Source organism: Phocoena phocoena, chromosome 7 (assembly GCF_963924675.1).
Source record: "Phocoena phocoena chromosome 7, mPhoPho1.1, whole genome shotgun sequence".
Lineage (NCBI taxonomy): Eukaryota > Metazoa > Chordata > Mammalia > Artiodactyla > Phocoenidae > Phocoena > Phocoena phocoena.
The window spans coordinates 84,259,832-84,277,068 of record NC_089225.1 but is presented as its reverse complement, the minus strand read 5'-3'; the positions used below and the strand labels follow the sequence as shown (position 1 = coordinate 84,277,068).

At 38.9% G+C, this 17,237-nt stretch overlaps 1 protein-coding gene across 4 annotated transcripts in view; it reads right to left on the bottom strand.

Moving 5' to 3' along the window:
• Positions 1-17,237, bottom strand: part of PARD3B (par-3 family cell polarity regulator beta) — a 1,043,826-nt gene that overhangs the window by 664,800 nt on the left and 361,789 nt on the right. The gene's annotated exons all lie outside the window — the stretch shown is intronic.

Genomic DNA, 17,237 nt, shown 5'->3' with positions numbered 1-17,237 from the left:
CCTCACTTTCTATTCAACACCGGGGGTGGGGGTGGGGGGCAGAAATGGCTTCTGCTCTTGAAATGGAGATTATGTGTTTTCTTTTCCTTTTCTGGTTCATTTTTGAAAGGGACAATCTGCTGATCTGGTTTCTGAAGGAGTGGAAGAGTTGTACTAGGGTGGATGGTGGATGGAGAGATAGGCAAGGTTAGCAGTTTGGTCCCAGACACCCCCTTGCTTGCTTTCTTCCAATTGGCTTTCTTCCAATCTTTCTTCCAACTTTGATGTACCTGGTGTGAAGCTTTTGGATGTGTCCCCAGAAGTAGCTTTAAAACAAATGTGAATAAAAAAAAAAAAACAAAAAAAACAAATGTGAATAACTGAGTGGAAGCACAGCTTGAATTGACATGCCATAAACTCAAAACTGAAGCATTCAGCTTTTATTTTACAAATTCATGTCAATTTTACATTTTACCAGCTTCCCATGCTTGATTTAACATGAAAAGATTTTCTCTTTAACTGTCAGTAAAATTAAGGCAATGACCTCATGTGTTTTGTACCTCTACTTGAGAGGTCAAGGTGGAGTGTATTTCTCAGGAAAATACCTACTTCCTTAAAAGAACTGAGGAAAACACAAGAAAACAGGTACATTAACGTGGTATGTACAAATTATTTTCAATAACTATATCTCAATTGCCAATGCTGATGGTGTTTCCAATTCAAAGATCAGGCATTAGTTTGGTAACTACAAGTACCCCCTGACTACTCCTTCCCCAGGGGGTATTAGGAAGGAACATCTGAAATTATTTAGAATTTACCTAGAAAATATATTATGCAAAAGCTTTATTTTAAAGAATAGTTCAATCTCTTTTTTTCATATTTACCTTGTAAAGGTCAACAACCACCACCTCAAAGATCAAAAAGAAATAAAAGAGCTTTGGATTTACCAAATCCATAACCCGGAATAAAAGCCTTGATCGGAAGAGCCACGTGCCCTTCACAATTTCACATCATCAATATCTCCTCAAGGATTCAGACCTATGTTTATACTCAAACAAGGTAAAGGTGTGAGTGAGTGTGTGTTCATGGGTGTGTGCTGGGGGTGAGTGGGGTGGAGGCAGAATATGAATGTCGTTGATAATATTCCTAACAAGCCTAAATGCTTAGCACAGAGCCTGGCACACAACGGAAGGGTAAATGTTAATTCCTTTTCCTCCCATAGCTAGCATTCCCTGGCTCCTGGACTGAGTCCCACTTGACTCGTTTATCCCTATTCTGTTTTTACTTTGTTGCTTCTCTTTAATCTCTTCATCACAGGGTTGACAGAGGAACAGAGAAAGTACCAAGATCAAACACATCAAGTAGGTAATTTTTGTTTTTCTCTTTTCTTTGCTCTTCATCACACAAGAACACACAACCTTCAGACATGCAGTGCCGTTCTTCCACCTAGCAATACGTGGTTTGTGCTGTCTGTTCTATTTTTACCATAACTCGAAGCAATATAGCAATGCCTTTACTTTCTATACTGACAAGTAAATATTTTAATAATAAGTGCCACCAAGTACATTTATTGCAGAGCCCCTCAATATTCAAGATGTGGTTTGCTCCGTCGTCAGCCTGTAGCATTCTGTCACTTTTACAGCCTGAGTTTTTATAATCTGATGCTATTATCTTTAGTCTACATAGAGAATAAAAAAGAATGATCCAAATGCTCATAGAACATAATAAACTGTATTTATAAAAGTATCTTTTTGGGATAAGCAATTACACGGAGAGATATGTGACTCCACTTTAATTACATGTCAAGTGAACTAACTTACTACTAAGAAAGGCTTATTTGCCATATATATATATATATATTTTTTTTTTTTTACTGTTTCATACATATTCCATGTTAGCAACAACTATCAAGTAGAATTAAAAGACCAAGAAAAAAAGCAGTATCCTACAGAATAAAGCTGGAATCATTTGTCTCAAATCTTAATAGACACAATTAAATCTAAGTAAGACTGTGAAATTACAACAATTTCACAAGTAGAGAAAGCACATTATGACCTTTGGGGGAAACACTGCAGAATTTCGTTTCAATGTATGCATCTGCTTGTAACTAAATCACAACTGGCTATTGAGCTAATTTTAGGCCACTTTAAACAAAGGTTTGAAAATGGACCCTTTGCCTTCAAAGGATTTTGACAGCCAGCTAAAAACATTTAATCTGGATTTTAAAAATTAGTAGGCTCACATTAGCATCTTCATCAGATCTACCAGCCTCAGAACAAGCGTGTAACAGCTCTGCTTCTCAGAAACTTCAATCGACATTCAGTAAATGAGATAAAACCAATTTTCATTTCCTCTCCAAACTGAAAATCGATAACAGGGACCTTTACAAACTTTACAGCTTTAAGCTGCATTCTAAAGAAAATAATAAAACATGATTTATTCAATTGTACTAAGAACCCCTTTTATCCTTATCACTTTTTAAAGAGGCAGAAGCCTAAACTGTCCCATAATAACAAAAAATATGCCTATTAAAAAACACCCATATTTCAGCCAAAAATACATTTGCTTCCTTTAATTATGTAGTAAGTTATACTGAATCCTATTTATCTTTTGACTACCTTGAATTAAAATTTCAAAGATGATGTGTTACCACTTGACAAACTTAAGAGAATCTCAAGTTTGCTTTGCTGCATTCTTTACTTTCCTTAGTAATAATAGCTCACCATTCATGAAACAACATTTACAACTCATTATCTAATACACACAGAGGAAGCCGGAGGAGCCCTTTCCTCGGTGCCCTTCACCTTCCACAGCAGTGGTTGGGCAAAGGGTCTCAATGAAGGTCAGCTGGCAGCCACCAAACCCTAATCCTAGGGCACCCGGGGGCAGCTACAGGAAAAGTAAACAGGTACAGAAACCGGGAGAAAGTTTTAAGAATCATCAGGATAACACAAATGTCAGAAATATAAAAAATTCAGTATACTCGTCAGTAATATTTCCACTGTCTCTGAATTACACATATTAAAAATAATATCCCCACAGGAAAGCAGAAGATACTTGGGTTAAACTGGCTGGGAAGTTTTCAGGGATGAGGCCAATCCACTGGGTGGCTTCGCTTGCCATTTACCCAGTATATCAGTAGATGGTTCCTTGATTCTATCCAATCCCAAGGGCTCTGAAAGTCTTGGGAGAGTGTACAGTATCAGAAATGAAGATACAAGTTAGGTTGCTTTACAACGCATGGAGACACACACACACACACACACACACACACAAATGACTTTTTCTTCGAGTTATTCTTATCTAAATCGTGCATACCTAATCTGTGTTTTTGAAAGACTATTCAATTTGAAACAAGTATATCTGACACCAGAAAGCATAAAATAGCATATGGGAAAATAATTTTGTAAATTATAAAGCATACGTACACTTACAATGATGTAACATTGACACTGAATATTATTCCACTGGCTTAGTTTCATTTTCCCTACAAATTCTATTCTCTGACCAAACCAAAGCTATAACTGTCTCAGAAATACAATTCGGCAATCTCTTAGCCGAGGCGCAGAGCTACCACAGCCATCAGAGGTTATGTCAATAGATCCTTGAAGGCAGTAACTTGCTGTAATATAAGAGTGATTTCTCTCTGCAGGAATTATCCCATTACAACGAAATGCCACACTACCTCTGGCCAGGTCCTCACAGGTCTACTGCCAGTGGCCCAATCCACTTCTGGGTTCCACTCCAGTCCCCTGACATTTACCCGTAACACTACTTCTAGAGTGGTCTTCCATCACACAGATCTGGCTTGGTCTTGCTCCAGCTTAAAACTCTTCATGGGCTTCCCTGGTGGCGCAGTGGTTGAGAGTCCGCCTGCCGATGCAGGGGACACGTGTTCATGCCCCGATCCGGGAAGATCCCACATGTTGTGGAGCGGCTGGGCCCGTGAGCCATGGCCGCTGGGCCTGCGTACCTGGAGCCTGTGCTCCGCAACGGGAGAGGCCACAACAGTGAGAGGCCCGCGTACCGCAAAACAAAACAAAACAAAAAAAACCTCTTCATTATCTATTATGGCTTTCAAAATGAAGTTCCAGCCTCCCAGATGAGGCTCTCCACCATACTCTGTGGTGTTTCCACAATAACCTGTCCAGGTGTCTGTCATCACTGGTCACACAGCACAAAAGATCATTGATTTATTTACCTCTAAAAGTAAACCGTAAGCTATTTGAAACCATGGGTCACATCATTTAAAAATATATTTAACAAGTATTTTATAGCCCTGATTATGCACTCGGCACTGTTGAAAGTGCTTACATATATGATTTAAGAATCACAAGAAACCCTATGAGAAAAGCACCATTATTCCCATTCTAAAGATGGGAGAACTAAAGTACAATTGACTTGATATTCCAAGCTCCTAGTATGGTACTTGGCAGGTAGAAGGGGGTCAGGTAAATGAGTGATTGGAGTTCTCTGCTATATCCGAGAGGGAGAGCAAAGCGTCTTTTATGTGGATTCTACACTTTTATGTGGATACCACCTGTGTCCTAATTTTCCATGCACTTAGGAATAAAGGTAACCTTCATTACCAGGCATGCTCCTGTATAGGACAAAATAGCTTCTGCCCATCCTTGAGGTTCAATCCAGAACTGCATCTTACAATTTGTTCACCTAAAATCCACTTAGTACATTATGATCCCAATCCTGTTTCCTGGTGGACTACATTTACGTATTTGATCTTCTTCCAGAGGAAACCTTTTAAAATTGTAAAACAAATTTGCACATTAACATACCTAGTTTTGAGACAAACACAACTGTACAGTGTTCTCCACTACATTTGACGGCTAGAAGAACCCTGCTTATTTTGTACTAATGACTGCAATCCAGGGTGTATTGCTTAATTTTGTGGATTAATGAGCAAGCAATCAAATGTGATTTTAAGTCATGAATATAACAAACAGACTATTCATTTATTTTGACAAGTATTTTAATTTATGAGACTTGGTTACAAATAGAGCAGTCTATTTCATAAAATAAAAAAAAAGAAACCTTTCTGCTTTTAAGATAACGCAACAGCTCTCAGAGAATAAACCTTCGTGGAGAATGATGACAAAGCCACCGACTTCTAAAGACAAATAAAGAATTGATAGGTTGATAGAAAAAACAATGAGACCTTACTATATCACTAAAACTTTCAAACCAAGAATGTCTTTTGCATGCACTTGAGCTATATGCAACATCTTTGGGCGGGGGGGCAAGCCATACAGAACATTCTAAATAAACTAAGTCAGTGCTGGCCTGAGGCAAGTATCCCCTAGCCTGTCACCCTGGTAGCCTCAAACACAAGTTTCAGCAGCTTCACATGTCCCTGAGGTGGCCTCATATTCCTGGTCTGAGAACCCCAAAAGCCAGGTAAATGAATGTACTACAATTATGAGCAAGGTCACAACTCCCTGAAAATTAGTCAGTGATTAATTGGTGCTACATTTCATCAGGCTGGGGAAGGAACAGACTCTTTAGCACGGACACATTTAGCAAATTGGCCTGAGCACCGGCTGATTGACCTCATGACAGGTCCAATGATGTTCTACCTTCTCTGGGATTTCAAGATAAGACGAGCAACTGGTGGAGACAACAGAAAGGTCAGCATGCAGCCTGATTGAGGGATGAGGAAGCACTCCCCTTAAACATTCCATTTAGACTCAGATCCTCCTTGTCAAGGATGACAAGGCTTCAAAGCCGATATTTAAAAAAGATTAGCACCGCAATAGCAGGTGGGTTTAGCTCCTGAACGCCTTCCGTCTGAGTGGTAGAGCTAACCTTTTCCTTTGGCTTCTAATTGCTCTACATCTCCTTAACTCCTGATAATGTGGCCAACCCTGCTGGGATGGGTGTTGACTTTGGGAGCCTCTAAATGTCAGGATTTGTAATTATGATCGTGGGTATATTACACTCACATAGAATGATGCCTCACTAATTGGGGCCTGAAGATGAAGCCTGGGGTCCTTGCTCCTTGTTCACAGTCACAGGACGTGACTCCGGGAGCAGCTGCATCCTAGGTCTTGTCTTTCATTGTAGAAAGATGATCTTTGCGAGTCAGTTGTAAATTTTTAACTTTAGTGCAAAAGGCCTTTCTAAAACATCTAAGACATATTCCGTAGGCATAAAAAGTACAATTGCTAAATCAAAAATTAAAACATATTGAGCCTACTTATGGCAAAAATGGGATGCGAGCTTTGAAATGAGGACTGGTCCCAAAAATCCAGGTTGCTATAACCATCCGCAATAACTGCATTTCAAAACCCCGTCTTCGGTCTGATATTCCCAAACCCAAAGGACTCTTTTACACTTTGCTGCTTTAGTTTCTTATGTTTTCCAGGAAAAAAGAAAAGTATGGGGCAAGAAGGTGTGGGGATCACAAACTCCACCAGTTCCCCCCAGCCAACTGTGGATGTGGTATGTGCTTGTGTCTTGGTGGTGGGGAAGGGAGGGAATATGAACAAAACTTCAAAGGATGTTGTTACAAGACTTCTGAAAACACAGAAAAGACACACAAGGATCGGCTCAAATCCCAGAAAACTACTGTTACAGTGTTGGTGCTTTCCCTCCAGTCTTCCTTTTTAAGTGTGTGTGTGTGTGTGTGTGTGTGTGTGTGTGTGTATATACATACACCTTAACACTACATGAGCCATATTACATAGCACACAATTTCGTTTTCTGATATTTTCACTTAGGTTTTTCTTGAGAGCAATTTTCTCTAATTTTAGTTTGCAAAAAAATGAAGAAAATTCTTGACTGAATAATATTTCATAACACAATTAGCCATATCATAATTTAGCTTATTCTGCCATTCTGGATGCATGAAAATATAAATTATCTTTGTACAGGACTGTCATTTTCTCAGTCATTGATGATGTTGCAGACAAAATTACATCCTCCTGTTTAAAGTCAATTTTTTGATTATTAGTGTTATTCAAAATAATTTTATAAGCTATTTTTGTTTCTTCAATAATGGATTGCCTGTTTCCCTTTGCCTTTCTTTTCATTTTGCTTCTACTGTTTCTCATCAACATGAATAAGCTATTCAAGTATATTTTGTCTTTTTTATCTTTGCAAATTTATTTTTTGCCAATTTACCTTTCAATTTTGTTTATGATGTAATTTTTTTCATTGCATGGTATTCTATTCACTTAAAACCCTCTTTTAAATCTTCAAAGGTCCCTTGTAAAGAGGTACTCACTGGAACCAGTAATACTTTATGATGGACAAGTAGTAAAACAATGTTGGTTTCATTTAATTTACTACTTTGATAGTCCCTTAAGAGAGAGCAGGTGGGAAATGTTTTGATTGATGGGACTGGTTTTTAAATCATCATTCATATTCTAAACAAATACAGATGGACAAAAGCTATTACAATAAACAAATCCCAAAAAAATTTTAATATTTCAATGATTTTATAATCCAAATGTCTGTCATTTTCTGCAAATTCTTTATATTGAAATTCCACACATTTAATCCAGTATTAAAATGTAAAAAATATATATTAACAAAATTTGTTTAAAACATTTTTATGTATTTGAAGACTCTAAGATTCCCTTATTTTTTGTCCCCCAGACAAGAGAAATTTCTATTGTATCTTTTAACATTTCTTCTATATCACCTACTATCCAGCCATCAATCATGTTTGTTGCTTTCCTGTAAACTGCCTCCCTGTCCCTCGTTTTGCCAAAGATTAAAAACTCTAGAAAGGACCTATTTACAGTAATGTATTTTAAAAAAAATGTTATGTATGTCTTTAACTCTCACCCAAGTCTTCTTTTCATTGTTCATTTAAAAGCATAACTGTCATAGGTCAGCTGACATTGCCCTAGTGACTACTGGGTTGCTAGCCACATTTCTCTCTTACCAACATAGTCTCTGTTACATTCTATCATCCAATCTGTTCTGCCAGTTAATCCCATCTTCAAGTAAATTTCAAGCTTAATGACATTTATTTCATCTACAACACAGAAGTAACATATGGGGCACTTCTTAACGAGTCAGGAAACAAAAATTCTCTCAGAGATAATCTATTCAATAAATATGTAAAGGTCTGTTTATAAATACACAAAATCAACTTAAAGATATATACCCAGGACAACTTTTATTCACTATATAAATAAGCTAAAGAAGTGGTATGTCAATATGAGAGTAACAGAGGTCAGGAAAATGGTGTCAGAGGCGAATGCACTGGCAGTGTCATTTTAAGTATTATCCAGTTGAAGGGATCCACTGGATTAAGGAAAAAATTTACAGTCCCATTCGTAGGGATACCTTTATTGTGAAATGGGTGAGACATGGGGATTACAGTGTGGTATCATTAAACTCATGAATCTGGGACCAAGTACATAACCTCTGCGGCCAAGTGCAAAATGAAAGTGTGGAGCCCTTGTTCAAAAAATTTAAAGAATTCCAAGATGGCAATAAGCATGGGGCCCTGAGCAACTACACAGGTCACATACCCAAAAAGTTGGCCCTGCTTGAATCATGAGCTTTCTAAACTCATTCTGGTTTCATTTTCCCCAAGTACTCTGACTGTGATTTGATATCCCACATTATTCCCTCAACAGGGAGAATATATGTTGGCTAGTAGATATGCAATGTCTAGTCCCCTTGGCAATTATTACACACCTGTTTATAGTCCTGGTGAACTTTACTAGCTGGAGTCAGAATCCTTGAGTCAAATCAATCCAGAGCAGTGAGAAGGCATAGTTTATAGAACTACAGTACTTGGGCCCTGTGTTGTGGTGGGGTGGGAGCTGGAGGGATGCTCACGTACATGTTTCTGGTGAGACCTCTTCTATAAACTCCCTATTCCTCAAAAAGTCTTCCATTTGAACTTCTAGCTCATATTTTATTCACTGAAAATGCAATACTGGCTTAGAAGATAGCTTAAATCAAAGAGAAATGCTGGAATGTTTTTTCATTTAAATGCAAAAGAACACTATAATTATGTAATGTGATAATATCACTACAATGGCAATCATATTACAATATATAAATGTATCCAAGTAATATTCTGTATATATTGCTTTCCTAGAATCCATAGTAGTTGGAAACCTAGACTCTGGAGCCAGACTGCGTGAGTTCAAATCCTGACTCAACCACTTTCTAAACGTAGGGAAGTTATGTAGCTTCTCTGAGCCTCAACCATTCTGTCTATCTATACAATAAGGAGAAGGACAGCAGCTAACATCTATTGAGCACTTATCAGTTTAGACACAGAGTATCAGACTGTATTATCTCACATATTTTTCATACCACCCCTAGAGGTAGTTACAATTAATTTCTTCAAAATTGGGGATACTGAAAGGTTAGATGGATTACATGGCCAGTAAGTGATAAAGCCAGAATCAGAAGCCAGTTAAACTTCAGCACCTCCTCATTATTCTGAGCCTACCTTTCGAATTGTTGTATTACATGAGATACAACTTATCAGAGTGCCTAGCCATGAAAAACAAAGTGTTCCTTTAATGCTAGGCCCTAGCTATTATTATCATTATTTTTATTATTGATCAAAAGCCCTATTCATCCTTTAAGACCCAACTCAATTTGTATCCTGGATAATATCTAGTATCTAGAGATTAAGTGTGTATCTAATGTAAGAATATACCTTACTATAGTCTAATTTAAAATGCACAAGTCAATTTAAAGAGACCAATTCCCACCCCACAGCAATATTGGACTGAATATTTGACTAATAAGATAGACTTGATTTATAATACTTTAATAGACTAACGTCTAAAAAATGTGACATTTTCTTCAACACAATATATATCTATTAAATAAAAAGATATATAATGTTATTAGTAGGTATATCACCATGTCAAGTGACAAGCATCAAATGAAAAATTAAAAGAGGATTAAAAGACGAGGATTGGGAAGTTACTAATTATAGCATAATATCTATCTTACATTTTGTACCTAGTCTCTACTCATAGGGTATTGACATTAGGATTAGGAAAAATAATTCCCATCCATAGAAATATAACCTACTTTGCTAACAAAACATAACTCCAAATATAAACTGCTTGCAAAAACTGTATTTCATAAGAGCATCTTTGGATGAAATGGAATGAAGACGCTGCCTTCTGTTACTATCCTTTCACACAAGTTTCATGACTGGAAGTGCTGTACAGCATTTCTCAGAAAGTACTCTAGAAAGCCTGTACAGTTAATCAACTTTAGTTTAGAAAGACTCCATTCTTATAATTTATTTTGTTTTCATAGAAAAAAAGACTTGGAAAGGTTCCTGTGAGACATGGAAAAATACCAAGATCTGTCAAGGATAAACATGTTTTCCTCCCCAAAGCCCTTAAAGTCAGTGAAAATAGTTTCCAATAATGAATCATCAAAAGAAAAAGCCCTATTTTTATTGGACTAAAATTCATAATTTCTATGAAACAAGAAGATAAATGGAATGTGGAAGCAAGCAACCAATGGAGAATGCCTGATACTGCACTTAGAAAACCCCATGACATAAATACTGGAGTACTGGGTCAGAGTCTGGGGAGACGACAGCATCCTTTTTTTTAATGTTCATGTTCAGCCCCTGTGTGCTGGGGAAAAATTGTTTTACATGTGTCCATAACTGAGAGCTTTTTGGCCAGAGTGAGCCCATTTATCTAGTCAAATCCAAGTGGAAGTCTAAAGTAAGCACATGATACAACATGCAAATTATCCACAACTAATGTAGTTAAACTTGACAAACGTGAGTCAAATATCACACATCTCTAACAGTCTTGCTTCTAACTCAGAGGGGAAAAACATCATTTATATGTAGCTGCCAAATACTATATTCTCTCTAATTTAATAAGCAGGAACCGTTTTCCCTACCATTGAAAATTTATGCTGGTCTTTGGACGGGTTCGGCTGCCTTTTTCAGTCTAGTGGTCTGTGACCATGGAGGGCTTTAGCCAAAGAGAAAATGACTCCATAAATCCACAGAAGCTGTCTTGCTTTATAGTTTGAAAGCTTCCAGAGTATATGAAAAGACTTTGAACAAGAAAACTCAACATACGCCAACACGTATGTATTGAAAGTTATCCTATTTCACAACAGGAGGCATTCCTCAAACTTTAGAAAGCATGCATCCATGCAGTAAGATACAGACTTGTCAACATCTCTAGAGACTTGCTACCTAATTATCAAGACATTTGGTCATCTGACATCATGAGGCATGTGAGTATACGTAGTACTTTTTTTTTTTTTTTTGCGGTACGCGGGCCTCTCACTGTTGTGGTCTCTCCCGTTGCAGAGCACAGGCTCCGGGCACGCAGGCTCAGCGGCCATGGCTCACGGGCCCAGCCGCTCCGTGGCATGTGGGATCTTCCCGGACCGGGGCACGAACCCGCGTCCCCTGCATTGGCAGGTGGACTCTCAACCACTGCGCCAGCAGGGAAGCCCCCGTAGTACTTTTTTGATACAAAACTATGATTAGGATATTTCTGCTCTTGATAGTTCACAAAACAATAGACCTATTCATTATAATGTCACTGGAAAGCAGATTATGTTGCTTCGGAGGATGGCATGCCACTTTTCTTCAGAATTCCTGTTAGATCTCTAAATCAGCAAAGGTGTCTCTTCATAACCTCTCAAACTTAACTGGCTGGTAAAACACAGGAAAAGAATCTTGAGGTTATAGATTAGCCATCTATTCTAACAAAATAACTGAGTTCTGGAAAAATTAATTTCTAAAGTCCTGTAGCTAGTTAATGGCTAAACAAGGGAAAAAAATTAGTCGAAAGCTAATTTGAAGTTACAGCTTTAAAAATTTTGCATACTGTTAAACTAGGTTTTGAGTTTTCCTATGCACCACAGTTTCCACCATTCTGGCTTGGTGTATACACAACATACTCCACTTATTACTAGTTTGCCTAGCTCCTAAAATCATTAAACTTGAGACTCTTGCCTTATGTCTGACTAGAATATATGTGTTTTTCTCACTCTATACTTCTTCCATGATTAAAATGAAAGTATCAAATGGGACTATAAACTTCTTGCAAAGACCGTGATTTCATTGTCCTTTGTAAAATACGTGATGCTTTTCATAGACAGAATTGCTTCCTTAAGTCAACTGTTTGGCAACACTGGTAAAATACATATGCAGAACGTGGCCTCTGTGATGGCCAATTTTATGTAATAACTTGACTGGGCCATGGGGCACCCAGGTATTTGGTTAAACATTATTTCTGGGTGTGTTTGTGAAAGTGTTTCTGGATGAGATTGACACTGGAATCAGTAGACTGAGTAAAGAGGACTGCCCTCCCTAATGTGGGTGGGCCTCATCTAATCTGTTGAAGTCCTTAATAGAATTAAAAAGACTGAGTAAGAAAGAATCTCTCCTGCCTGTTTGAGCGTGGATGTTGGTCTTTCCCGCCCTTCAGACTTGGACTGAAACATCTGCTCTCTTTGGGTCTTGAGCCTGCCAGCTTTCAGGCTGGGATTTATACCACTGGCTCTCCTGATTCTGAGGTCTTGGAACTTGGGCTGGAAATACACATTGGCTCTCCTAACTCTAGAGCCGGCCAACTGAAGATCTTGGGACCTCTCAGCCTCTGTTGTCATGTGAACCAACTCCTTATAATGTACACATACACACACACCCTACTGGTTCTGTTCCTCTAGAGAACGCTGACTAACACAACTTCCTCACCCAGAGGTCAAGCACTGGCAAACATCAATGTTTTAGAACAAAGCCTAAGACCCAGAAGCAAGAAAGCCTTCTCAGTGTTCTTTACACTGATGCACAGCTTTTAAAATGATCAATTATGGCATCTCCAGGCTAGAGTTAATTAATAGAAAAAAAATGGGAAGAAATATTATAGAAGACCTCCTGCATCGAAAACAGAGAAAGCTGAGCTAAAAGGAAACAGAGCAATACTCAAAAGCAGACATAGAAGTGGAGTGTTCATCCTAGCCGTAACTGTGCCTCAGTGAGTTAAGGAAAGGTTACATTCGGTTTGGTAGAGCAGAATAAGAACCTAAGTGGAGTGCTTCTGTTCCTACCTTCAAGGAACGTTTTCTGAGTACCTATAACATGCCAATTATTGTGTTAAAATGGAGGATACATCCCCCCTCTCAAGAACCTATCAATTTAGTAGTAGGAGGGGCAGATGGACATGAAAGTCAATATATACACTGACATGTGACGAAATAGCTGAATGAGCCCAATGCCTTGGCAGGAAGAGAGGGGGAAGATTCTTTCTCTGTATGTTTGCTGGGAAGCTGTTAAAGAAGGTATAGAGGGGAGATGACATTTAAGCTGGGCCTTAATTAGCATGGTTTCACAGGATGGCAGAATTGGGAAGCCCTTCAAGGCAGAGGGAACAACACACACAAAGGCCCGGGAGGAGGAAATGCAAATTCACTATTTGCGAAATGCCAACCAACTAGTTTGATGTTTGGAGTGCAGGTCCCTGGTGGCTGAGAGGAAAAGAAATAGAAGAACGAAGGCTGGACTGGAAGGTTAGAGACAGGAAATGAAGGACCTTGAATGTCCTGTCCACAGATACGTTTCCTAAAATTTGTACTAGGTTTTATGACTTTATAATATTTGCCGGTGCTTGTTAGACCTTCAGTGACAGCAACGACTCGATGAAGAAGGCCCCCTTAAATCTTCTGGGGAATAAGATTAAACAGATAACACTCTGCAAAACTGGCACCCTGTGTGCACACCTCCTTCACACATAGTTTGGATACTTGATAAATACACAGTCTGGGTACCTGAATTCTGAGTAACCTGACATATGCAGTTGAAGAGTTACTCCCCATGGACTGCATGTGTGAGATAGATGGTGTGAGAGAGAGATGGTTGAGGAAGAGGGAGGAAGACAGGTAGGTAGTCTTAATTAGGTGATGTCAGGTGTAAGAAAATCATTCTATCAGTAACTGAAAAAGCAGACCTTTTCAAAATACAGCTTTTCTATGTTTAAAAAGCTCACTTTTCTTTTTTTTTTTTGGTACGCGGGCCTCTCACTGTTGTGGCCTCTCCCGTTGCGGAGCACAGGCTCTGGACGCGCAGGCTCAACGGCTATGGCTCACGGGCCCAGCCGCTCCGCAGCATGTGGGATCCTCCCGGACCGGGGCACGAACCCGTGTCCCCTGCATCGGCAGGCGGACTCTCAACCACTGCGCCGCCAGGGAAGCCCCCTGTATTTCTTTTTCTTTTGTGCGCTCACTATTATTTTTAATTGAAAAATAACTAAGTATGAATTATCAACATGAAACATTTGGACTATAAAAAAATTATAAAATATCTGATTATGATGGGGAGGTTAGCCAGGTACTTCGCCTTGATTGCCTGCCTGCAGAACACGGGGCTAAATGTGAGTCCTTCCCTCAAAGAGTAGGTTCACAAAGGGATGGAGATAGCCACGCAGCTTTCTGCCAGTGCAAAGCCAGCAAGGGGAAGCTGGCGGCTGGCAGCTTGATGGATGGCTGTTTACTGCAGGGCACACCTCCTCGCCCTCTCAGGTATCCTAGAAGGAGCTGGGGGACAGGAGCCAGTGATGGGAGACTCCCAAGAGTCCTGTCTTCCCCTGCACAGTGCAGCTCCCTCTTGTCCTCAGAGGTCATCACGGAGCCCCCAGCCGTTGGAGCTGCCTCATTTCAGAGGACTGCATTCAAAAAGACATCCTGCTTTCTTCATTTTTCCAATTACGTTACCTTACAGGGCTAACTCTTTAAAAAGTCAGTTGGCTTCACTCTTATTGTTGGTTGTTTTAGGGATTTCACTTTGAATGTGTGTCAGTTGTTTCATTCTTTCTGTGTTTAGATTATCTTCTACTATCTCACTTTTTTCTTTCTTTCCTTTTTTTATTTAAATCTTGGTTTATAAAGCATTTGCATAACTCTTAGCTTAGCTTCCTTTAGGTGATATAATGTTAAATGTGTAACTTCCTTTTCTACTTTTACTAGCTTATTGCTAGCATTCTTTTTAAACTTCCCTTTATTATTTTACTCTTCAGCTTCAATTCTGTAATGTTTTCCCTGTGAAATCTTAATTTCTGGCATTATATTTAACTTTGTCACATCAGTACTCTTCATTTACCAATTGCAGATAGGAAGGTCAGTGTAGGGATGGCAACAGGGAAGAGAACATTCTCTCAGACAAGATGGATTTTCTCCCTACTTGCCCAAAGCAGTCTTTTTTACTCCCCTTATGTGATCCCTCAAACACTTCTATTAATATGGAGTCCAGGGGCTTCCCTGGTGGCACAGTGGTTGAGAGTTCGCCTGTCGATGCAGGGGCGGGCTTGTGCCCAGGTCCGGGAGGATCCCACATGCCGCGGAGCAGCTGGGCCCGTGAGCCATGGCCGCTGAGCCTGCGCGTCTGGAGCCTGTGCTCCGCAACGGGAGAGGCCACAACAGTGAGAGGCCCGCGTACCGAAAAAAAAAAAAAAAAAAAATGGAGTCCAATAAAATACATTCCAAATTGGGTACCCTGAGGAACGTTAGTGCTTGTTTTCCCATGACACAAATCGTTTATCTCCACTGTCAGCAGTCAGTAGGATCTAAAAACCGGGCCCATGTCACCACTGGGAAAGGAGCAGTGTTAGACCAGAGCATCCCCCTGGTGAAAGGACACTAAATCAACCCCCTAGGTTAACCTTGGTACCACTGACAGTTCCAAGAGAGAAGACAAAATCAAGAGCTCACGGCAGCATCTTGGATTCTCTTGTGCAGCCGCCTGCCTGCCTCTACCCTGTAACCTTCTCATCGCTGGTCACAGGAAGATCCACTGGAGTGGATCTGCGTATGGGGTCTCTCAAGCCACCTTCCTTTCGGGAGAGAAACTGTTTGGATCTGTGATCATCTCCAAACAAATGTGTTTATTTACAAAAAAAAAAGTCAAAGATAATTTTTAAATTTAAAAGACGTACATTTACACAAAATGTAAATTTTCTGAATCTTTTCTTTAACAAAAAGATAATAAACTTAAGATTGCAAAGAAGTTAAATTCATTGTGTAAAAAGAAGTTTGGAGATTTTTCCATGTATTTTTCTATATATATTTTCCAAATATTTGTGCCAGTCTTAAATGTCATTACCACAGATCATAGGAAATGGGACACAGAAGACTGTTCCCAACAGCAGTCACTGGTGACCAGCACAATGTTTGTATGACCACTTGTCTTAGGTGTTTTATCTCGTTTTTCTTCAATATTGACCTTTAAAAAAGAAAATTAAAGCTTTATTAAGATGTCTACGTCTGTCTGCAGAAAGAAAAGAGGGCTTTTCTCCCACTCCGCTCCTCTCAAGAACAGCTTCAATAAAATTCAGAATTCAGAAATGTTTCAAATGTTCTCAAAAAGGCTGTGATCCTCAGAGTCCTATCAATAAATCAGTTCACAGAATCTGGCAAGGTTTATTTATCTGACTGGAACTAAGGAATTTGTACTAAATCACTACATTTTTTGAAATATTGGTTCTCAAATGAAATATCAAAACAGAGAGAGAAAGAAAAAAATATTCTGACCTGACATCTTAATGCAGCGTTACTATAAAAACAGGGAAAAGAAAAGTTACATTTCCAGAGATGGCCAATTTTAACTGCGACCAACAGCAAAAAAAATCCTTTCATTTTAGTAATTGGTTTGTAACACGTATCCTGCTTTGCTTATTATATCCTACAGAAGACCGATTTACGTATTAAAAAAATCCAACTTAGTCCAGCTGTACAAAATGGCAAGTACTACATAACTACAACTCAGATTTTTTCATTTCAGATTTGAACGCTACCTGAAATAAACATCAAAAAATCTAAACAAAAGAACATTCCTTGAATCAAAATTATATAAAACCAACAGAGGTAAACATTTAGAAATGGCTATGTTCAAGTTCTGTATTGTACTTGCCTTTAGACCAAACAGTCCAGTAGCTCCGCTTGACATGTAGAACATATACAACGATATATTTCTTTAAAAATATATACTCAGAATGTTGCAATAATGAGAGCTCTAAAAAACCAAGTGAAATTCAGTTTATAAAAACCCAAATTATCCCTTTACCACTCTGCACTCTCTGCTCATCATGTACAGCATCTAAAAGTGCCATCAAAGGGAAAATAAATCTTTCAGGAAAATTTCCTTTAAATGGAACCAAAGGTTAAAAGACCCCACATTGGAAACCCTGCAGCACAAAGGACGCCAATATTACCTTGAGCAATTTACAATAAGCTGTAATTTACCCATTTAGAAAACCTGATTTCCATAGGAA